The following is a 25,295-nucleotide window of genomic DNA, read 5'->3' on the forward strand; positions in this document are numbered from 1 at the left end:
TAGGTAGACTGGATGTGCTGATCGGTGCTTTTCCACCTGTGGAACCGAGAGTACCGGTACCTCCACCGCCTTCCACACTGATGCCCTTGTCATCGGAAGATGAAGAAACACCGATACCCATACCACCGTCTGGAATCTTGCCACCGACTCACCCATCGATGTCACCGGTTCCATCGGTACATTTATTGCTATCTGTACCACATGGTCTTCCATCGGTGCCGCTATTGATGCCATTGGTGCCTCCTACGGTACCATCAATGCCTAGACATGATCCTTCAGGACTAACACCATTTCTTCCCTCTGGTGATCCTATGGGAGCAGGGGATCAACCTTACGATCCTTGGACCGATGACTCTTCCCAGGATTCTAATGATTTGCTGTCAGAGCCCTCTCCCCCTGAGGAAAGATGACGCTGTCCTCCAGAGGATCTCTCCTTTATTAATTTCATAAAGGAAATCTCTGAAACCATTCCATTTCAGCTTCAGACAGAAGGGGACTCGAGGCACAAGATGCTGGAAGTACTCCAGTTTCTGGATGCCCCAAAGGAAATCATGTCTATTCCTATTCATGAAATCCTAATTGACCTGCTGAAAAGGAATTGGGAGCACCCAGGCTCGGTACCACCTGTCAACCGAAAGACAGATGCCACCTACCTTGTCCAGACAGCCCCTGGTTTTCAAAGAACACAGCTGGATCACCATTCTGTGGTTGTGGAATCAGCCCAGAAGAAGGCACGATGTTCTAAACCTCATTCCTCCATACCTCCAGGGAAAGAACAGAGGTCCCTGGATGCTTTTGGCAGGCGTGTCTTCCATGGCTCAATGCTCTTTCTTGCATTGCTTCCTACCAGTTATACATGACCCGGTATAACAGGGACCTGTTCAAGTAGATCCAAGATTTCTCTGAATGTTTACCAGAACAATTCCAGGATCCACTCGATGCTCTGGCTCAAAAAGGCCTAGATGCTGGCAAGCACGAGGTCCGCGCTGCCTATGATATTTTTGACACTGCTCCCAGAGTGTCTGCAGCGGGGATTAGTGCAAGAAGGTGGGCCTGGCTGAAGTCCTCAGACTTACGACCAGAGGTGCAGGACCGGTTAGCAGACCTACCCTCCGCTGGAGATAATCCCTTCAGGGACAAAATCCAGGAAACAGTGGCACAGCTAAAGGACCACCATGAAACGCTGCACCCGCTTTCCTTAGTCCCCTCTGATTTCCCGTCCACTTCTAAGTGAACATTCCGAAGGGACTCTTAAGCGACCATCTTTCAAGCCACGGAGATATTATCCTCCTGCCGCTTGAGGTCGACCTTCTAGGCCTTATCAGAAGGGTCAGCCCAGGCAAGCCTGACCTCAGAAGACCCAGCCAGCCCCTCAAGCGGGCCCAGCTGCTGGATTTTGACTCCTCGCTGGAGAGCACAAGCCAACCTCCTCTACCGTCCATACCAGTCGGCGGTCGACTGTGCCATTTCACCATCATATGGCACACGATCACTTTATTTTATCGTAATTCTATGTTACAAGACCAAAGACAGACCTCACGTGGACACGTGGTACAGAGCTCACTGGGCATGCTCAGTGAGCCTAGTCAAAGTTCTAGAAACTCTGACATAAGTTTTTCTTAACAGGACTCTGTCTGATGATGACGCCCATGTGTGAGGACTAACATCCTGCTGTTGTTGAACACCTGTTACAGGTAAGCAAGTCTGCTTTCACCTCCGTCATACATGTAGAATACAGACTAGGTGACCTCAAACTAGAAATAGAAATATGTAGACAATTAAACTGGAAAGCCCAAGAAGTCAGACTCTGCATGCAGTGCAGCAGTGGAGAAGTAGAAATAGAAATGCATTTCTTCCTGTGCTATGCAAAATACAATGATAGAGACACACATTTCCCAAAGTGGACAGAGAAAATCAAAGACTTTCCACTAAAGAATGAGCAAGAAAAACTCTTTATTATCCTGATGAAAGCTTGAGAAGCAACAGCTGTTGCAACAAAATGTGGGATCCTGCCACCAGGCCACAAACTTAATCTGACCACAGACAATACAAACCAGTATCATAACCCAGGAATTGTCCTTTTCATTATCCTCCCTGGACTCTCTAATTTTCTTATCACTGTTTTATAAATGTGCTTTTGCTTTATTTTATCTACATTATGCATTGCTTTGGCAATGCATTTAAAAGTTGTCATGCCTATAAAGGTATTTGAATCTGATAGTGGAGACTGCACCATACTATATGATACGAAATCATCTGTTGCTAGTGGTAGAATGTTTGTCCATATGATGCAGCACATCTGGTTTCTGCATGCTCCATGATGTACCACCAGGTGGCAATAGCAGAGTTTTTTATTAGGAGAGACTTGAAAATCGCGCCTCTTCTTTCCCCTGCTAGTTATGTGACAGAGTTGAAACAGGACCCAAGCTCGTCATCCTGAGGAGCTGAAAAGGGTAGCTGATGTAAGCAGTCTGAGCAGCCAGGAAGCAGAATCGGCTGACACTTATTCTCAGGCACTTGTCAGGAAGTTTTGTCTCTCAGTAAACACAGGCTGCAGACTCTGACCAGTGCCGGATCTGTTACCCTTGACTGCTATACAAGAAGGTAAATTCCTCCTGCTACACCGTTCAAGATGAACAAAAAATGCTGCAGTAAGGTTTTCTCAGATGCGTTTGAGGAATGCTAATTTTTTAGAGCCATCTAGTTAGGTGGATTTAGCGTATTTTACATTAACAACAAAGTCTCGTAGTTTCCATTTTGAAGTGCTGTGGCCTAATGGCTTAAGGAAGCAGTATTGTTGCTTTGACTGTGTATGTATGTACAAGAGGAAATGAATTGAGTACAGATACTAGAAGATAGGCATTTTTATTTTTGGTACCTATAGTATCGTAATTGTAAGTAAATAACCGGTGTGATCAGAGGCATACATTTATTTTTATTATTTTGGATGAGTTAAAGCAGAGCATGTGAGGGTATGTATTTTATAATAACTAATTCATTGTTAATATAAGACCTTTCGCAACTTTATAGTAGAAACTGCTTTGAAAGATATATATTCTTCATTTTGTGACCCTTATTTTGAACACTGATAGTGCAGCTAAATTTTGCTTTCTTGATTATATCAATGATCCCTCTAATTGTTTGTGGGCTGTATGCACAAGGAGGTTCTTGTGTGCAACATTTTAGAAGCAGTGGACATATCTATGTGCAGTGTTTAAAATACCATTCTATTTTCTTTTTCTTGTACATTCTATATTTTTCTGTGTTTTTGTTTTTTTTTAAACAGCCTGTGTATGCAAATACAGCTTCTGGTGAACATTGTCAGATACCATTGCAGCTTATTAGAATGTGTTTTTTATTTTATTTTATTTTTTTTGGTAGTAGTGTTGATAGTAGTAGTGTTTCCTGTGATTTGATTTTGTTTTATCTGTAAACTTGATAAATTTATACATACAGGTCCTGGAAGCAGAAGAATTTTTACTATTTAGATATTCTTTCATGTTAACAAAACTTTGACAGGCGTGAGTCAAAGTCAGAAAAAATCAGGCCACGCTCTGTGGGATCCTTTTGGCCACATTTTGATGTGATGGCATAATATTCATAGGATTGATCCCAAAGTCAGGTCCAGGCTGTATGCAGAAAAGATGAGACTGGCAAGTTGTAATTGGAGAAGGAACAAGATGTCTTCTGCCTGTGACATCCACCTTTACTTTGGTTTGAGCCCTTAGGTCAGGGGTGGGCAATTAATTTTCCCATGGGGCCGCATGAGAAATTGGGATGGTTTTAGAGGGCCGGACTAATATAATTAACTCAGTTCTCAATAGCCCTACTTATGAAAAGACAGCAGTTTACCACCAATGCATGTCCTCTGAGAAAACACAACAAATAAGACCGATACAAACGCTTACATGCTAGCAAAATATCTCATCTCGGTAACAGACACAGAACCGACCTAACATACTCCCAGGATCTGTAGTAATGCACATAAACTAATCCACACACAGTTACACCTGTATTTTGGAATACACTCAAACAGGAGCAACCCTATCTATGAAAAGGCAACACCACAAATATTAAATCAGGTCCTAAAAACCAATACACCTCTTATTAGGAAAACAGAATAGCAAGCAGCTATAGATCCCCACACAGAAATAATTGTAAAACTATACTAATAAGCAGAATAAATGTTTCAAAACAGCTATGAACAGAATAACATCCAACAATTAAAAACTCATAAAAACTATTAAACATTCTCCAAACACCAATAAAATATTTCAAAAAAGCAGACATCACACAATTAAAATGGCAGTCAAGAAAAATAAACTTAAAGCCATCTTTACTTACCCCCTCCAGCAGCTCTCCTACTCCCCTTCCCTGCAGGCCGTGGCACACACCAGAAGCAGCAGTAGAAGCTAAGCTCTATACTTATGGTCCTCTTCCTTAGTGCCCATGTCTCTCACACACACACCATACCAGTCATGCCCCCATGACCAGTTTCTGTCTCTCACACACCAATCATCTCCCAAACAGTCTTTGGCACACACACCAGTCACCTTCCTGAACAGTTTCTCTCATGCCATACACACACACACACACAGGCTTCCCACTCCCGTGTTCTTCTTATATATATGGGCTTCTCACTCTCATAATCACTTTCTCTGTGTCTCTCTCTCTCACACACACACACACCCACACACTCACTCACCAGTCTCTCACTCCCATGCTTGTTCTCTCCACATGCACAGGCTTCTCATTCCCATAATCACTTTCTTTCTCTCTCTCACACACACACACTCACCAGTCTCTCACTCCCATGTTCTCTTTCAGATATACAGGCTTCTCCCTCCCATGATGTGTCTCACACACACCCAGGTTTCTCACTCCCATGCTCACTCTTCACATGCACAGGCTTCTCATTCCCATAATCACTTTATTTCTCTCTCTCTCTCACACACACACACACACACCAGTCACCTGATCTCACTCATGCATACACACACACACACACACACACACACACACAGGCTTCCCACTCCCAAGTTCTCTTTCAGATATACAGGCTTCTCCCTCCCATGCTGTCTCACACACACCCAGGTTTCTCACTCTCATGCTCACTCTCTTCACATGCACAGGCTTCTCATTCCCATAATCACTTTCTCTCTGTTACACACACACCAGTCTCTCTCTCATTTCCATGCTCGCTCTCCACTGCACAGGCTTCTCATTCTCTGAATCACATTCTTTCTCTCACATTCACACACACCAGTCTCTTTCTCTCACACACACAGTCACCTTACCAACCAGTCTCTCGCTCTCATGCATGCACACACACACACACAGGCTTCCCACTACCATGCTGTCTCACACACACCCAGGTTTCTCACTCTCATGCTCACTCTCTTCACATGCACAGGCTTCTCATTCCCATAATCACTTTCTCTCTGTTACACACACACCAGTCTCTCTCATTTCCATGCTCACTCTCCACGTGCACAGGCTTCTCATTCCCTGAATCACATTCTCTCACATTCACACAGTCTTTTTCTCTCACACACACCGTCACCTTACCAAGCAGTCTCTCTCTCTCATGCATGCACACTCACCCAGGTTTCTCACTCCCACAACACCAGGCTTCTTACGCTCATGCTTTCCCACATACCCAGACTTCTCACTTCCATGCTTTTTCTCTCTCACACACACACACGTCAGTCACCTCCCTGACTAATGTCTCACACTCTCACATACACATCAGTCATCTCCCTGAGCAATCACTTTCATTGTCTCTCACATACACACACACATCAGCTCTCTGACCAGTCAATCACACACAGGCTGGCTGGCTGCTTCTCTCTCTCTTTCTCACTTCCTCTCCCCCCCCCCCCCCCACCGGAGCACAAATGGGAGCTGCAGCAGCCCCCGAAGGCCAAGAAAGAAGAATCCCATCGGCCGCGGGAGGCTCATGCTGCTGACTCCTTTCTCGATTACTGGCTGCTTCAATTGCTCGGGGACCGACGCTGCAGCCGACGCGGCACGGCTCTTTCTCCTTCCCGCGCACCACTTCGTGTATCACTTCCTGTTCTGGGTCACGGGAGGGGGGGGGTGCAGGCGCGGGAAGAAGAAAAGGCCAGCCGCGGGTACCACAGCTTCTAACACTGCTGCCGTTCCCACTGGGCTTGAACGTGCTGACAGCCCAGCGGCAACGGCAGCGGGAGAGACCGGGAGCGCGCGCTGCGGACCGGCAAAAAACTCCCGCGGACCGGTGGTTGGGGACCCCTGAAAAAGACCACGAAAGGCGGAACTGGTAGGTAGGTAGGAAAGAAACTCGAGCGAAGACACGCTGCCCGATTGGCCGGTGCTGGGCAAGGCTTGCCCAGCACCGGCCAATCGGGCAGCGTGTCTTCGCTCGAGTCACTCCCTCCCCCCCCCACCGAACGCTGTAAAAAAAACAGTTCATTCTCCGCTCCCTCGCTCCCCGATTGGCCGGCCAATCTGGGAGCGAGGGAGCGGAGAATGAGGCATGCTGCCTTCCCTTGCAGAGGGAAGGCAGCGTGCCTCATTCTCCGTCTGCTCTCAGCAGTGGGCGGGCCGGTCACAGACCGTAGGCGGGCCGGATTCAGCCCGCGGGCCGCCCCTTGCCCAGGTCTGCCTTAGGTGCTGTTGGCTGGCAGGACTTTGACAACAGAAGGTACAGAGAAGGGCAACCAAAATGATAAAGGGGATGGAACAACTCCCCTATGAGGAAAGGCTGAAGAGGTTAGGGCTGTTCAGCTTGGAGAAGAGACGGCTTAGGGGGGATATGATAGAGGTCTTTAAGATCATGCGAGGCCTTGAATGAGTAGATATGAATCGGTTATTTACACTTTCGGATAATAGAAGGACTAGGGGGCATTCCATGAAGTTAGCAAGTAGCACATTTAAGACTAATCGGAGAAAATTCTTTTTCACTCAATGCGCAGTAAAGCTCTGGAATTTGTTGCCAGCGGATGTGGTTAGTGCTGTTAGTGTAGCTGGGTTAAAAAAAGGTTTGGATGGTTCTTGGAGGAGAAGTCCATTAACGGCTATTAATCAAGTTTACTTAGGGAATAGCCACTGCTATTAATTGCATCAGTAGCATGGGATCATCTTAGTGTTTGGGTAATTGCCAGGTTCTTGAGGCCTGGTTTGGCCTCTGTTGGAAACAGGATACTGGGCTTGATGGACCCTTGGTCTGACCCAGCAAGGCAATTTCTTATGTTCTTATGTAACAGGGGAAATAAGACCCACATGGAGATAAGGAATGAACTTAAATCTGGAGTTATGAAGGTGCCCACAGAGGCAGTGAACGATCATTGCAGGAACACAGGATACATGAAACAATTTAGGACAAAACAGGAACATGGAATGTAGGCCTGAGAGTAGAAGCACACACACGGCCACAAAGTAGGGCTAAACGGAACTGGAGTTAAGATCATGAAGTAGGACCAAGACTTGGACTAAGCTCTGGCAAGTACAGACTGAGAGGCTCCATAAACTTAATCTGAACAGGAACAAGATGGATCAATAGCAGGAGGTACAGGCTGTAGAGAGGCTAACTAGAATGTCTAGACAGCTGGCAATAGAGCTTGGAGGACTAGACAGTGCAACAGGCTCATCAAGACCCTTTGCTGGTGGGAAGCAAAAACTTCCCAAACAGGTTCTTACAGGGTGGGGAGAAGTCTGAGGCTATTAGGTACTGTGATTCTGGGGAGTTGGGTGAGGAATGTAGGGGGAAGATAGGTAGGGCTGTTTTGTTGAATAATTATAAAACAAAAACCCAATATGAGGCTGATAATGAGATACATTTTATTTCCAGGATATTTTCCTTTTCTCTTAGATTAGTAACAATTAGTTTATCAGGTGTTATATCTATTAGTATTTGTATGTGTATACGTTACATGTACAGTGGATTGCAAAAGTATTTGACCTTCTAAAAAGTCAGCAGATTTGTGTGGATTACAAATGACACTTACACAGATTGTTCCAGACAGTATGTTTATTGCAAACCAGTATGCTCTTAAAGTAAATTTTCAAAGTCACAATTCATTATTTCCCTGCCTTTTTTGTAAAAAGAAATACAAACAAAATTCTGCTTATATAAGTATTCAACCCCTTCAGACTATTACTTTGTAGAACCACATTTTGCTGCAGTAACAGCTTTGTCTATTGGGGTAAGTTTCTACCAGCTTTGCACACTATTTGGGAGTGATTTTTGCCCATTCTTCCTGGCAGATTTGCTCCAGGTTGTTCAGGTAGGTTGGATGATGCTTATGGACTGCAGTTTTCATATAGTGCCACAGATTCTCGATTGGATTGAGATGTGGATTTTGACTTGGCCATTGTAGCACATTCACCTTTTTTGTTCAACCACTCCTAGGTTGCGTTGGCCTTGTGCTTGGGATCATTGTTCTGCTTCAAGGTGAACTTTCTCCCAAGTTTTAGTTTTTTAGCAGATTGTAGTATCTCCCTGTTTCTCCTAGGACAAGCAAGGATAGTAGTCCTCACACATGGGTGACATCATCAAATGGAGCCTGGCACTGAAAATTTCTGTAAAGGTTTCCAGAACTTTGACTGGCACACTGATCATGCCCAGAATGCCACTATCTGCATGGCCATGCAGGGTCCCCCTTCAGTCTCTTTTTTTTTTTTTTTTTTTTCCTCAGTGCTGTTGACTTGCGATTATGGAGCTCTGCTCTGTTTTTTTCAGAGTTCTTTTTATGGTTTCTATCGCATCCATGCCGTTGTCACTCTTCCTCATTTCCCCCTAGTCAGTAGGGCAGCATGGTAAGTTTTATACCTTCTTTGTGGTCGGTTTCTGGGATTTTTTGGAGTCTTGTATCTGCCCTGCACAGACTGCTAACTGGCCTGGAGCATGGCTTCCTCTAGGTTTTGTCGGTGCCCCCAGTGCCCGCAGACCATGTCTCTGTCTGATCCACATGAAGTTTGTATACTTTGCCTGGGGGCATCGCATGATGTCCTGGGTTGCCGGTTCTGTGACCAGATGACCCCGAAATGTTGTTGGGCACGTTTGGATAAAATGGAAAAGCTTTTCGGTTCTGGGAAATCATGGCCGTCCATGCTGGTATCTGGCACATCAACACTGCGGGGTTGGGGGGAGCCCATGGACACTGAACCATCGGTGTCGATTTCCACTCCATCTCCTCCTCCGGGAGAGGGTTTCCGGGGACCAACCGTTGTTGGTATTGTTGCGGTCCAAGACGTCGGATTCCTTGGCACCGGAGAAAGACTGGGCCGAGCACCGTGGATCTCGAGGAAACACAGTCACCAGTTGCCATCAGTGCATGGCACAGGTACCTGGAACGCACCGGCATCGACTGTTTTGCCCCCGAAGCGGCCCCATGGAGATGAGGCCTCGCCCTTGATCGAGCCGGGTGTCCAAGGTGCTCCCCACAGATACCCATGTCTGTGCTGGGCATTGATCACCCTCCTTCTGAAGGCGATTCCGTGCCACCTGCTCCTCTTCCACCCACCTTACCCACGGTGAATTTTGAGGAGGAGCTGGATCACTGTGCAATAGGTGGTGCTCGGGAGCCCTTAGGGGTATTGAAGCGCTGACCCCATCGGTGCCACTGTCGATGCCAGAGCCTACTCCCTTGATCGTAGCATCACTGCTTGAGTGCCTTGATGTCCTGCTGGGCGTCCTTCCTATGCAGCAGGTGCCCAGGGGTTCTTCGGCCATTGTTGCCTCTCTCCTCCAGGGCAATACCCATCGCTGGTTCCTCCAAGGAAGAAGGTTCGGCATGTCCAGATCCATCGGGGCCGCTGGTGGGTGCCGCTTCTGAGTCCGGTACCAGGCCCTTCGTGCCTTAACCTATGCCAGTTTCGTCCACACCATGGCAGAGTCTATTATTCCCGTCCAACTTCTGATGGAAGAGGGTGCTAGACATCATGTTCTGGAGGTGCTCCAGTTTATTGATGTACCAAAAGAGGTGGTAGCTGTTCCCGTGCATGAGATCTTCAAGGAGTTGCTCCTATGCATCTAGGAACATCTTGTATCTGTGTCACCAGTAAATAGGAAGGTGGAAGATGTCTAGCTTGTACAGAAGTCCCTAAGTTTTGAGCGGTGTCAGCTCCCCCACCAGTCAGAGTAGTAGAATCCGCCCTCAAAAAGGCTACACAGTGCTTTACCCATGCTTCCACACCTGCGGGTCATATCATCTCCTACCAGTTGTATATAGCCCAGCATTCCCGGAACCTCTGGAAGTGGGTTCAGGAATTGGCGGAATGCCTCCCTCAACAGCAACAGGATACGTTCTTGGCGCTGGTCCAGCAAGGCTTAGAGTGTGGTAAGCACGAAGTGTGTTCCACATACAATGTCTTTGAGACATCAGCTCATGTGGTCACAGCTGACATTGGAGCCCGCAGGATGGCCTGGCTCAGAGCTTCAAATCTCTGGCCAGAGGTCCAGGAGAAGCTGGCAGACCTTCCCATACAGGAGATAACCTTTTAGGGGATAAGGTCCGAGATGCAGTGGCTCAGCTAAAGGACCATCATGAGACCATCCAGCTAGTGCCTCGGATCCCCCTTCTCGACCAGAAGACTGGTGAGGCAAGGGGCTCAGGTCCTTCTATTGCCAGAAGAGATACTACCCTCTGGTTTCCTGTGGGGGCCACTACAAGCAGCCGCGGGCCCCTAGGCCTCAACCAGTGCCCCAGCCGAGCCTCGCTTACGGGGTTTTGACTGGGAGAGAGGAAGTGCAAGCCAGTTACCATACCCTCAGCAGCGGGCCTTCCAGTAGGAGGCCGGCTGCGGTGGTTCTTGGATCGCTGGCTAGCGATCACCTTGGACTGATGGGTTCTCTCCATCATTAGTTGGGGGTATTGTTTAAACTTCCAAAGTGCACCCAGGGATGTTCCCCGTGTCCCTCTTGGGGTCAGTCTTCCCATCAAGAAATACTACTGTCCGAGCTCTCTGCCCTCGTACAGTCCAGGGCAATTGAGCCTGTTCCTCTGCAGCAGCAGGGAACAGGATTTTACTCCTGATATTTCCTGATCCCCGAGAGGACCGGGGAACTTTGTCCCATCCTAGATCTGAGAGCTTTGAAACGTTCGAGATGGTCTCTCTCGGCACTCTGATTCCCGTCTTGAAGAGAGGGGACTGGCTTTGCTCCCTTGATCTCAAAGATGCGTATGCGCACATCGAGATCTCCTGCAGTCACCTGGTAGGCATCAGGCATTTTCAATACAGGGTGCTGCCGTTCAGCCTCGCCTCAGCGCCTCGTGTCTTCACCAAATGCCAGCATTGATGGGAGCGCACCTGTGCCATCTGGGGGCACAGGTGTTCCCCTATTTGGACGATTGGTTAATCAAGAGCAGAATTATTTTTATTTGTTTATTTATTTGATTTTTGTGTACCGGCATTCATGTTGATACATATCACGTCGGTTTATAACATAAATCAAATGTTGGTTACGACATTTGCAAATAAAAGGAGGATAACTTTTAAAATGATTCATCTAAAATATAAAATCTGTCTCAAACATAAGCTAAAATACAAAAGCTATGGATCTAAGCACGTCTTAAAAAATAAAACTATAGATCAAAGCACATCTTAAAAATACAAAATGTAACATTAAAAGGTATATCACTAAAAATTACAAGTAAAAGAAATCAATCCTTGTTGTTAAAGGCTTGGTTAAAAAGCCAGGTTTTGACTCCTTTTTTAAAAAGTCTATCCGTTTCCATTCTCAGCTGTGGTGGTAAAGAGTTCCAAAGGTTGGGACCGGCAATAGATAAAGCTCTCGATGATGCTCCTTCTCTTATAAGAGCTGTATTACCAAAGACACCCATTCCAGTCTTCTTGAAGGTATCAGCTGCTGCCTCTTTCGGCTCAGAAGCTTCTGGTTTTTACTCGTCAACACGAATACAGCCTAAGGCATCAAAACAGACCCAACCTAAGCCTGGGCTCAGTTTTGACTCTTACCAATGCTCAGTTGTCAGTCTCTCCAATAGGGGAGATAATCTAAGCCTTTTTGGAAGAGTGGCGCCAAATTACCAAGGACCTCAAGATCATGGAATCTGGATACCATTTGTGTTTCTCCTGGCTCCCATCTCTTCCACATTGTTCAACTCTCAGTCCAGATCTGTCTCACCAGATCTGGAATTGGAATCACTTTTTCAGCAATGGGCTATAGAGCCAGTCCCTGCACTCCAGCATGGGCAGGGATTCTACTCCTAGTATTTTCTCATCCCCAAAAAATCAGGGGTTTGAGACCCATTCTGGATTTGACAAAGATGAGAAACATGTTGGTCAAATAAGAAAGACTGAACTTGCTGGTAAACTGCCTTCTCTATTAGTTTATTATTTAAAATTTTTTGTACTCCATGCACATACAAATTTGTTCTAGGCAGACTCCAGAAGATGCAAAACAAGATGAGATGGTAACTTTCAACACTACTAAACATGTATACCCTACACTACAGATGTAAGAAGGAAACAGATATAACATTGGAAGTTAGGCCTGTTATGGCCGCCAGCCGCGGCAGTCTGTGACCGGGGCCGGCCACTCACCCGCGGCATCGGGCCGCCTCCGAGGCACCTACAGCACCAGGCAGCCTTCCTCGATGCTCTCTTTGCGGCCGTTGCCGCTGCTGAAGCCTGGCTGCGCTTCTTCCTCCCTGCCGTGCTGACTCCTCCCCCTCCGGGCCTGCCTAGAGCTGTGCGCGGGGCTGAAGACTAAATTTAAAGGGGCCACGACAGGAAATCGTCGTGGCTCCTTCCTAGGGACTCCTCCTTCCTTAGAACTATTTAAGGCAAGGTCTGCCTCTCAGCCCTTGCCTTTAGTTCTTGGCTCCTAGTTCTGTGCTGTTCCTGCAGTCCTGATCCTGTGTTCCGGCTTCCTGTTCTCTGCAGCCTGTCCTCGTGGAACCTGCTCCTGACTTCCTGTCCGGTTCCTGATTCTGCTCCCTTCCTCCTTGGATGGATTCTTCTGGTTTCGACCTCTGGACCAGCTTCCGACCATTCTTCTGGCTTCGACTCCTGGACTGGCTTACGTCCTGCTGGAGGCACCAGCTGTCTGGATTCCACGATCTGCAGGAGGCGCCTGTATTCAGACCCATCTCCAGTCCGTGGGGGTTCACCTAAGTCCAAGCGGCCCGGGTCCCTACGGGCTCCTCCTGGGGGGCCCACGGGTTTCCAGTGGCAAAAATACCTGTTGACTCCTGCTTTGTCTGGCCTTGCCTTCCGACGGTAGGGACCTAAGAGGGTTTACTCTCTCTCAGGTAGCGCCAACTCTACCTTGGACTAAGGGTCCACCTTCAGAAACGTAACAAGGCCAGCTGTATCTGTGGTTGATAGCTTAGATAGAGCCCATTGAGATGCACATTGTTGTTTTTTTATATTTATTAATATTAACATGAACAGTCAACAAGTACAAAAAAAATAGTAACAGATTTGCAAACTGAAATATAGCCCCCAACCAAGTTTCCATTCGAAAGACATCACAAAACCAAACAGGGGCATCCAAAACATCACTATCCAAATCATTGCGAACCTTGCCATATGCTGCTATATGTAGCAAGGACTTGGATATAGGATGACCAAATGTTCAGGAAAAATCTCTTTGATCAAAAGTCACCATACTTACAAACATATTTCTCTATGACCATTAGTTGGTGGAAAGCATTCTTCAATTTTGTCAAGGAAAGAGCATCCGTCGACCTCCAGTGTTGCAGAATCAATTCTTTCATATTCAGCCAAGCTTTTTGAAGCCATAACTTTTGGTATTTAGTTTACACACCCAAATGAGACAGATCATCAAAAAGAATAGTTTCTGGCTGTGTTGGTAGAGAGGAATTCAAAATAGAGCCCAAATATTTCAACACTTTTACCAAAAAAGCTTTAACAATGTCATAAGTTCAAAACATATAACCTAAGGTACCAATATCCTGGCCACATTTTATACATTGATCTGAGAAACAGAAATTGGATCTAAACACTTTTCTTTGTGAAAAATGAAACCACCTAAAGAATTTGTATTGTACTTTCCAAGTTTGCATTAACAGATATTTAATTCTTTTGACACAGACTTGGTATTGTTCGGAAGTAAAATATATGCCTAACTCAAGTGACCATGACTTACTCAATTGTAATAAAGACTTATAAAAAGTGGAAACAATATGTGTCTGTCTTCTTGTCATGTCTACTAATTTACCATCAGTTCCAAGTTTATGTTGCTCCAAGGCATTGCTGTCTAAAGATTGTGAATATAATGATGCATCTGAAGATGTGCATGAAAATACTTGCTCAATATTATCTTTTTTTAAGCATCAAAAAGTTCAACACACTGTTATCTTTGTCCAGTAACTGGAAGACTGAATGAATTCCCTTCTGTTCCCAAACCTTAAATATTCTACCAAGTAGCCTAGGTAAAAATTCTTTATTACTTCTCAATGACAACCAAGTAGAAATTCCATTACTCATATCCAATTTACTGCAAATCCTCTTCCAGGCTCTCTCAAAATGATTTAAACAAACAACAAGCCGTATATGGATAGAGAATTTGAGACAAATGAGTATGCAGTAGGTAAACCAAATTAAATGGAGCTGCCAATCTTTCCTTCATTTCCCTAGTGATATGAGAAGTATGTCATAACCAGTCTCCAAGTTATATATGCTATATTATATAATTTTAAATCTGGAAAAGCAACCCCCCCCCCCCATCCAATGGTTTCATTAAAACCTTAGGATTAAGCGAGCTTTTTTTCCTGACCATGGAAAGCCTTTAATAATAGCTTCTAGTGTCTGCAAATTTCTGAGTAAAAGGAATATGGGTAATATCTGAAACACACATAACCATTTGGGGAACATCATCATGCGAAAAAGATGAACTCATCCCACCAATGAAGAGAGGGAATTCAGTCCAATTCTGGGGAAATCTCTTGGAAGAATCAATTAATTTAGAAACATTGCTTCTTTGTAAAGTTAATAAATTCGCTGGTAAGATAATTCCTAAATACTTGAGAGATTCCCCTGCTCATTTTAAGGTGAAATCACTGCGTTATAACTCTTTGACCAAATTAAGCAGTGCATTACTTCATACTTATCCATATTAATTTTAAATCGAGCGACTGTGCCATGTTTAGAAAATTCCTTAGCAACATCTGAAAAGAATATACACTGGGTTGGTGATATGAACCAAAATATCATCTGTGAATGCAGCTAGTTTAAATTCTAACCCACTCAAAGACTTCCTGGAAATCTGAAGTTTTTGTTTAACATGACGCAAGAAGAGTTCCAAGCAAAAACAAAAGCAGTGAAAGCGGACAGCCTTGGCTAGCACCCCATTGTAACAAAATATTCTCCGAAAATGTGCCATTACCTAAACAGGTGCTAGGGGATGATGATATAAGGCTTTAATCACTTATATGACATCCAGAGAACTCAAAATTTTGAGGAGCTTCAAAGAGAGAGATCCAGTACACTCAATCAAATGCTCTTTTCTACGTTGAAGCTTATAACCAGGGACTGCAGTCCACAATAGACACAGAATTCCATAGTCTCTAGAATCTTTCTAACATTAATCACTGTATACCTCCGCTGAACAAATCCAACCTTTTCAGCTGTTATTAAACCAGGCAGAATTGCTTCTAACTTGTCTGCTATTACCTTGGCTAAAAGTTTTTAATGCTGAAATTCAACAAAAGAATTGGCCTATAATATTCTAGAATCACCACAATAGTGACCTTATTCTCATGTCCTGGATTACCTGGAGACTGTATAAATGCCTCAAACATTTCACCCAGGGGAAGACACATTTTTTCCCCAAAATATCTTATACATTTCTACTGACAGTGACATCCCATCAGGTCCTGGGGTTTTGGACAATTTAACTAAGGTTATACCCCTCTGAAATTCAATAAGAGTGATAGGTGAAAGAAGCTATTTTAGCCAAAAGATCTTCATTCAAAAATTGGAAGAAGGATCCAACAGAAGAAAATAGGATAATGCATAAACGTTGGCAAGTTAAATGTAAGACATTGATAAGACAGGCTAAGAGAGAATTTGAAAAGAAGTTGGCTGTAGAGGCAAAAACTCACAGTAAAAATATTTTTAAATATATCCGAAGCAGAAAGCCTGTGAGGGAGTCAGTTGGACCGTTAGATGACTGAGGGGTTAAAGGGGCACTTAGAGAATATAAGGCCATTGCGTAAAGATTAAATGATTTCTTTGCTTCAGTGTTTACTGTAGAGGATGTTGGGGAGGTACCCGTACTGGAGAAGGCTTTCATGGGTAATGATTCAGATGGACTGAACCAAATCACGGTGAACCTAGAAGATGTGGTAGACCTGATTGAAAAACTGAATAGTAAATCACCTGAACCGGATGGTATACACCCCAGAGTTCTGAAGGAACTAAAAAATGAAATTTCAGACCTATTAGTAAAATTTGTAACCTATCATTAAAATCATCCATTGTACCTGAAGACTGGAGGATAGCTAATGTAACCCCAATATTTAAAAAGGGCTCCAGGGGCGATCCAGGAAACTACAGACCAGACTTCAGTGCCAGGAAAAATAGTGGAAAGTGTTCTAAACATCAAAATCACAGAACATATAGAAAGACATGGTTTAATGGAACAAAGTCAGCATGGCTTTACCCAGGGCAAGTCTTGCCTAACAAATCTGCTTCACTTTTTTGAAGGAGTTAATAAACATGTAGATAAAGGTGAACCGTTAGATGTAGTGTACTTGGATTTTCAGAAGGCATTTGACAAAGTTCCTCATGAGAGGCTTCTAGGAAAAGTAAAATGTCATGGGATAAGTGGCGATGTCCTTTCGTGGATTACAAACTGGCTAAAAGACAGGAAACAGAGTAATATTAAATGGACAATTTTCTCAGTGGAAGGGAGTAGGCAGTGGAGTGCCTCAGGGATCTGTATTGGGACCCTTACTTTTCAATATATTTATAAATGATCTGGAAAGAAATAAGACAAGTGAGGTAATCAGATTTGCAGATGATACAAAATTGTTCAGAGTAGTTAAATCACAAGCAGATTGTGATACATTGCAGGAAGACCTTGTGAGACTGGAAAATTGGGCATCAAAATGGCAGATGAAATGTAATGTGGATAAGTGCAAGATGATGCATATAGGGAAAAATAACCCATGCCGTAGTTACACAATGTTAGGTTCCATATTAGGTGCTACTACCCAAGAAAGAGATCTAGGCGTCATAGTGGATAACACATTGAAATCGTCTGTTCAGTGTGCTGCGGCAGTCAAAAAAGCAAACAGAATGTTGGGAATTATTAGAAAGGGAATGGTGAATAAAATGGAAAATGTCATAATGCCTCTGTATCGCTCCATGATGAGACCGCACCTTGAATACTGTGTACAATTCTGGTCACCGCATCTCAAAAAAGATATAATTGCGATGGAGAATGTACAGAGAAGGGCTACCAAAATGATAAGGGAAATGGAACAACTCCCCTATGAGGAAAGACTAAAGAGGTTAGGACTTTTAAGCTCGGAGAAGAGATGGCTGAGGGGGGATATGATAGAGGTGTTTAAAATCATGAGAGGTCTGGAACAGGTAGATGTGAATTGGTTATTTGCGCTTTCGGATAATAGAAAGACTAGGGGGCACGCCATGAAGTTAGCATGTGGCACATTTAAAACTAATTGGAGGAAGTTCTTTTTCACTCAACGCACAATTAAACTCAGGAATTTGTTGCCAGAGGACGTGGTTAGTGCATTTAGTATAGCTGTGTTTAAAAAAGGATTGGATAAGTTCTTGGAGGAGAAGTCCATTACCTGCTATTAATTAAGTTGACTTAGAAATTAGCTACTGTTATTACTAGCAATGGTAACATGGAATAGACTTAGTTTTTGGGTACTTGACATGTTGTTATGGCCTGGATTGGCCACTGTTGGAAACAGGATGCTGGTCTTGATGGACCCTTGGTCTGACCCAGTATGACATGTTCTTATGTTCCTATGTTCTTAACTGTACTTTAGAGATTTGACGTAGGGAGATAACTTTCAAACGAAATCTAATATCTGGCAAGGTAACAGGTTCTGTTATATACAGAAATAGTGGTGAAAAATCACACAGAGATCTGCATTGGAATTAACTATCTGACCTGTACCCTGCCTCATAAAATCAGTATATTTATTCCCAGAGCAAGAACCACTAATATTAGCCAGTAATTTGCCTGCTTTATTTCCAAAATGAAAAAAAAACATATATTTGTAATAAGACTTTTCTTGGCCTGCTGGTGCAAAAGAGAATTCAAAGATTCAAAAGAGAATTCAAAGATTATTGAGTGGTCAGACCACTCAATATCTCCACTACTTTTTCACTACTACATCCGGACTCCAAGCAGACCGCCAGTCCATCATTTATCTACAGGAAACCTTGCGCCTCAGATTACCTCACCAAGCTCCTAGCCCCGGATCTCTCCTATATTGACGTCACCACGCCCAACACAGCCCTCCAGTCCTGGTCCAAAATAACAGAATCAGTAGCCAACATACTATGTTCTCTGACAACAAAAAAGCTTAAACAAAATGCATCCAAAAGACAACCCTGGTTTAACGATGAGCTGCAAAAACTCAAACACCTGCTTCGTCAGAGAGAAAGAAAATGGCGTAAAGCCCCCTCTCCTTCCTCACTATCTGATTACAAACGTTCTCTCCACTTATACAAAAACATGACCTTAAAAACCAAAAGAGACTACTATGCCAGCAAGATCCACCACCTCATCTTTGACTCTAAAGCTCTTTTCACCTACGTCTCCAGTCTCACTAAAGCTATCACTCCAGATATTCCAACCGAATTATCCCAGACAAAAGCAGACGAACTGGCTCTTCATTTAAGTAAAAAAATCTCTGACCTCCTCAAACAACTGTCACCAAACAAGGGCACATCCGATAGTACATATCTTCTCCCAAACAAAGACATTCATCTAAACGCCTTCGAACCCATCACCATTTCAGAGATTCAGTTGGTTCTGAAGAAAATGAAACCGTCAACACACCCATTTGATCAAATCCCGTCCAAATTACTTCTTCTAATCCCGGATACTATATCGAAATCTCTAGCTGACATCATAAATTGTTCCCTGTCCCAGGGTATCTACCCAGATGACCTCAAAACGGCTTCCATCAAACCACTCCTAAAAAAAACCCAACCTAAATGCGAATGATCCCAACAATTACCGCCCCATCTCCAACCTTCCGTTTATAGCTAAAGTTATGGAAAAACTAGTAAACACCCAATTATCAAATTACATCGAGGATCACAAGATCCTCTCCCCGAATCAATATGGATTTCGCAAAGAATCAAGCACCGAAACACTTCTTCTCTCCCTCACGGACTTCCTACTCTCCAGCATAGATAAAGGTCACGCTTACCTATTAATCCTCCTCGACCTTTCGGCTGCCTTCGATACAGTCAACCACCACCTCCTCATAAAACAACTAGCAAACATAGGAGTGAAAGGCACAGCACTGACCTGGTTCAAAACCTTCTTGGACAACAGAGGATACAAAGTCAAAATTCATAACAAAGAATCACGTTACTTTCCTTCCTCTCAAGGGGTGCCACAGGGCTCCTCCCTTTCACCCACGCTCTTCAATGTTTACTTGCTCCCTCTCTGCTTACTACTAACGAAACTAAACCTGAAACACTTCCTTTTTGCAGACGACGTCCAGATCGTGATCCTGGTAAAAGAATCCATCTCTAAAACACTAGAATTCTGGAATAGCTGCCTAACAGAAATCAACCACCTCCTCACCAATCTAAACCTAATTCTCAATGCCTCGAAAACGGAATTTCTACTTATTTCCTCGGAAAACAACACCCTTTCAAAGCCACCATCTCTCCTTCAAACCTCTCACGTAAGAGACCTAGGAGCCATCATGGACAACAGTCTCAACTTAAAATCATTCATCAACCAAACCACCAAAGATTGCTTTCACAAACTACGTATCCTAAAAAGAATAAAACCTTTATTCCACTCACAGGACTTCAGAACAATTCTTCAAGCAATAATCTTCTCCAAACTAGATTATTGTAACTCGCTACTACTAGGTCTACCAGCTTCCCACACCAAACCTCTACAAATGGTGCAGAATACAGCTGCCAGAATCCTGACGAACTCTAGGAAAATGGACCACATCACCCCAATCCTCAAGGACCTTCACTGGTTACCGATCCATTACAGAATCATATACAAATCCAGCACCACCATCTACAAAGTCATTCACCAACAAGCACGGATCAACTTACAAATTCCCTTCAAAAAATACACATCCACCAGACCCATCAGAGAATCCTACAAAGAATCTCTCCAGGTGCCTCACGCAAAAACCATTCATCATAAATCTCTCAGTGCCAGAGCATTCTCAACCGCAGGTCCACCATTATGGAACTCCATCCCAGCGGACCTGAGACAAGAACCCTGCCTTCCAACATTTAGAAAAAGGCTGAAAACTTGGCTTTTTAAAAATGCCTTTTCAATCTCTGACTGAGACCTACACCAGACACTGTAACCACACTATCCAAGCCCCGACTGAGACCCACACCCGACATCTCAACCACACTATTAAAAATGGTGTTAAATAACAAACTTTGTCATTCGCTGCCATCACTTTCACATTGTTAACACTATCATTTACTATACAAATCACATTTAATCGGACTCAATCTTGTAACCTTGTAAATAAGTTGCTGTAAGTTAAATCCCCCTCTTCTCACCTCCAACTCCCAGTTATTTATTTCCCTGTTTTATTGTAACTGTCACTCTCTGTACAATGCTCTTGTTACAATTGTTTGTTATCTCTTATCTTGCACACTTTGTTAAATGTAAACCGGTTTGATGTGATCCATGTCATGAAAGTCGGTATAGTAAAAATAATAAATAAAATAAATAAATAAATAAAGTGGCCTGAGCCACTAAAATAGTAGCTTTATTAGATATATTTGGATGAGTGGCTAATCGCATTCTCACAGGACAAGTAGGATGGTAGTCCTCACATCATCAGGGTGACATCATCAGGATGGAGCCCAGTCACGGAACACTTTTGTCAAAGTTTCTAGAACTTTGACTGGCACCACTGAGCATGCCCAGCATGGTACCAACCCTGCATCCAGCAGGAGTCCCCCTTCAGTCTCTTTTTTTTTCCATGCAGCTCTTGCCACGTGGAGTTAGGAGCTCTTCCACGGTTTCCTGACAGGAAAATATTCTTCAGGAAAAAGTTCTTTTTTTAAAAATTTTCACCCTGGCTGGGATCCCCCTTGTATACCATCGATACCCATGTCCGTCCGGCAAGTTTTACTACCTTTTCGGTCGGTTACCAACGGTTCCAACTTTTAGGCCCGGAGGTCACTGACCGTGCTGCGGCCTAAATTTTTGATGATGACGATGGCGACGGGTTTTCGTAGGTGCCCGGACTGTCCGAGGACAATGTCTTATCACCGACCCTCACCAGGTTTGTGTGTTGTGCTTGGGCCCTATCCATGATGTAGATTCGTGTACCAACTGTGCCCAAATGACTCCTAAAGGGCGTCTGGCTCATTTGGAAAAGATGGCTTTATTGTTCCATTCCAAACAGGTTTCTTCATCAAAAGCTTCGAAGTCATCAACACCATCGCCAGCCAAGTCCCGTCACCGGTCGGATACCGATGACTCTCGACCCACATTGAGGACTTTGGCTTCTTCGGCGCCAGACACCAGTAAGGGCGACCATTGGGAAAAGCATCGGCGTCGCAAAACCTTACCATCTGATCCAAGCGCACTGGTGGCCTCCACTTCCAAGGAGCCATAGAGACAGACAGCCCGTGCCAAGGACCCCAAACCTCCTCAGTGCCGGGTTCACCGAGGCGTTCCTCGCCTTCGGGGGAGGCACCGACTGATGCTCCACTGATTCCTGTGGTTGTTCCAGCGGTACCCATCCAGCCTCCCACTCCGGACCTGGTCTTAACAGCACCAACGTTCCATGAGGAACTGAACCGGATGGTTCAGGAGGCAGTGGTGCAAGCTCTCCATGGACACTCGATTTCATCAGCACCGATACCAGCTCATATTCAGACGCCGGATCCGATGCCACCGATGCTTGCACCATTGCTGAACAGGATCGATGCTCTCGTCAGTGCTTTGCCTTTGGCACCAAGGAAAACACCGTTACCTCAGAGTCCTTTGCCCATTACCCTCTCCTCAGATGAGGGTGAATCGCCGTTGCCAGACCCGATGCCAGACCCTTCTAGAGTGTTACCACTGAGTAGGTCATCGAGTCCTTCAGGACCTCTTTTGCCACTGATGCCCCATCGACCTCTACTGATGTCAACACCGGTGCTACTGCTACAGCCACCAGGGCCTTCGGTGCGCCAACTTCCTCCAGCCGGGGGAGGCCCATTTTTGCCCTCTGGAGAACCGTTGGGTGCTGGGGATCAGCACTATCATCCTTGGTCTGATGACTCTTCGGATTCCCAAGACACGGGTGATATTCCATCAGAGCCTTCTCCTCCCGAAGAGAGAAGAAAGTCTCCGCTAGAGGACCTCTCTTTTATTAGTTTCATCAAAGAGATGTCTGAGTCTATACCATTCACTTTCCAGACTGAAGAAGACTCCAGACATAAAATATTAGAAGTCCTTCAGTTTATTGATGCACTGGAGGTAATGTCCATACCTGTCCATGAGGTCCTCCTTGACCTCCTTCAACGCAATTGGGAACATCCAGGAACAGTCCCCCCTGTAAATCGTAAGACTTATGCTACATATTGGTCCAAGCAGCACCTGGATTCCAGAAGGCTCAACTTTCCCACCATTCAGTGGTGGTCGGGTCTGCCCGGAAAAAAAGCCAGAAGGCCAAGACCTCATTCGTCCACACCTCCAGGAAAAGAACAGAAATTTCTCGATGCTTTTGGGCGTAAGATCTTCCATGGAGCCATGTTAATCTCCCGTATTGCAGCTTACCAACTTTACATCTCGCAATACAACAGGAACCTGTTCAAACGGCTCCGAGATATTTCTGATACCCTTCCTGACCAGTTCCAGGACCAGCTTAATGCCATTCTTAAGAAAAGTCTAGATGCTGGTAAACATGAGGTGCACTCCGCTTATGACATCTTTGACACAGCCACCAGAATGTCAGCAGCTGGGATAAGTGCTCGGAGGTGGGTCTGGCTCAAGTCTTTGGATCTGCGTTCAGAGGTTCAAGAGAGGTTAGCTGACCTCCCCTGTACAGGAGATAACTCCTCTTCAATGAGAAAATTCAGGAGACTGTTACTCAACTTAAAGACTATAATGAGATGCTAAGGCAACTCTCAGCTGGGCACATGGAGTTCTCCACTTCTTCTAAACACCCATTCCGAAAGGAGGCTAAACAAACCACCTTTAAGGCATGCAAATACTACCCACCTCAGACTTTATCTCACCCATCTAGACCATATCAGAAGTCTCAACCTCGCCAGCATAGGCCTCAAAGAATGCAGCCTCCTCCACAGCCTTGTCCTTCCTCTGGTTTTTGACTGCCCAATAGAGAACAAATGTCCACCTTCGCCACTGCCGCAATTGCCAGTGGGCGGCCGTCTCTTCCACTTCATCAACATCTGGCACATGGTCACCACAGACCAGTGGATCCTATCGGTAATAGCTCAAGGTTACCATCTCAATTTTCTGTCCATTCCGTTGGATTCCCCGCCTCATCCGACATGGAGTTTTGCCGACCATTCTCCTAGAGGAGGAAATAAGATCCCTTCTTCAAGCCAATACCATAGAACAAGTTCCTTCTCCACAAAGGGGAAAGGGCCTCTACTCCTGGTACTTCTTGATACCAAAAAAGTCCGGAGGCATTCGTCCGATATTAGATCTTCGGGCCTTGAACAAGTATTTACGAAAGGAAAAGTTCAGGATAGTAACCTTGGGCTCTCTACTCCCTCTGATTCAACAGGGAGATTGGCTTTGCTCTCTGGATCTAAAAGACTTGTATATCCACATAACAATTACCCCGTCTCACAGAAAATACCTCCAGTACGTCGGCAGAAATGAGCACTTTCAGTACCGAGTGCTTCCGTTCGGTCTGGCATCGGCCCCTTGTGTCTTCACGAAATGCCTGGCAGTAGTAGCCGCATACTTAAGGTGACTGGGCACTCACATCTATCCTTATCTAGACGACTGGTTACTGAGGGCTCAGTCTGTGGAGGCGGTTCTTCAGTCCCTCCATCTAACCTTGCGATTTCTACTGTCCTTGGGATTTCTAGTAAATTATCAAAAATCCAATCTGACTCTGTCCCAATCCCTCTCCTTCATTGGAGCAGATCTCGACATTATCCAAGCAAAGGCTTTTCTTCCCAGGGACCAAGCTCATACACTTGCAGTGCTTGCACACACTATACAGTCTCACCGAACCACGACTGGTCGTCATGTTCTCGTCTTGCTGGGCCACATGGCGTCCTTGGTCCATGTTATACCGATGGCTCAACTGGCCATGCAAGTAACGCAGTGGACATTAAAATTCCAGTGGTCTTAGGCCCACCATCCAATGTCCAACATTGTCCATGTCACCAGGCAGCTTCGTCTCTCACTAACTTGGTGGGTCCAGGAATCCAACCTGCTCATGGGATTACCCTTCCAAGCTCAAGAACCTCAGATAATTCTGACTACAGATGCTTCCACCCTAGGGTGGGGAGCACATGTCCACAACCTACAGACTCAGGGAACCTGGTCTGCAGCAGAAGTACGATATCAGATAAATTTTCTGGAGCTCAGGGCGATCAGATATGCCCTTCTAGCCTTCAAAGGTTGCTTATCCAACAAGGCAATCCTAATCCAAACAGACAATCAAGTAGCGATGTGGTATATCAACAAGCAGGGTGGAACCAGCTCCTACCTACTCTGTCAGGAGGTAGCGCAGATCTGGGCTCTAGCTCTGTCATTCCATGCTACTTAGAGCAACTTACCTGGTGGGCGTGGACAATGTACTAGCGGAGAAACTCAGTCGAAAATTTCATCCCCATGAGTGGTCCCTAAACTCTACGGTAGCGAAACACATATTCCAGAAGTGGGGATATCCAACGATAGATCTCTTTGCGTTGATCCACAATCACAAAGTGGACAACTTCTGCTCCCTACATTGCAGTCCCAGGACTCCACCAAGGGATGCGTTCGCTCTCTCTTGGACATCAGGCCTCCTGTATGCCTATCCCCCGCTTCCACTCATAAGCATGACTCTTGTGAAGCTACGTAGAGACAAGGGTCACATGATTTTCATAGCCCCATACTGGCCGCGACAGGTGTGCTTTCCCATCCTTCGCAA

The 25,295-nt window shown here is 45.0% G+C and overlaps 1 protein-coding gene across 18 annotated transcripts in view; it reads left to right on the forward strand.

Annotated features, from left to right (window-relative positions):
* The window catches only part of CLASP2 (cytoplasmic linker associated protein 2), a 963,528-nt gene that overhangs the window by 238,094 nt on the left and 700,139 nt on the right, over positions 1-25,295 (forward strand). The window contains exon 1 of one of the 18 annotated variants that reach the window (XM_029589635.1): positions 2,450-2,604. The exons of the other annotated variants lie outside the window; for them this stretch is intronic. The gene's annotated coding sequence lies outside the window, so the exon portion shown is untranslated. Of the gene's footprint in view, positions 1-2,449; positions 2,605-25,295 lie in introns of those variants that run through there. 18 annotated transcript variants of the gene reach the window in all.

This window comes from Rhinatrema bivittatum, chromosome 2, assembly GCF_901001135.1.
Source record: "Rhinatrema bivittatum chromosome 2, aRhiBiv1.1, whole genome shotgun sequence".
Taxonomy (NCBI): domain Eukaryota; kingdom Metazoa; phylum Chordata; class Amphibia; order Gymnophiona; family Rhinatrematidae; genus Rhinatrema; species Rhinatrema bivittatum.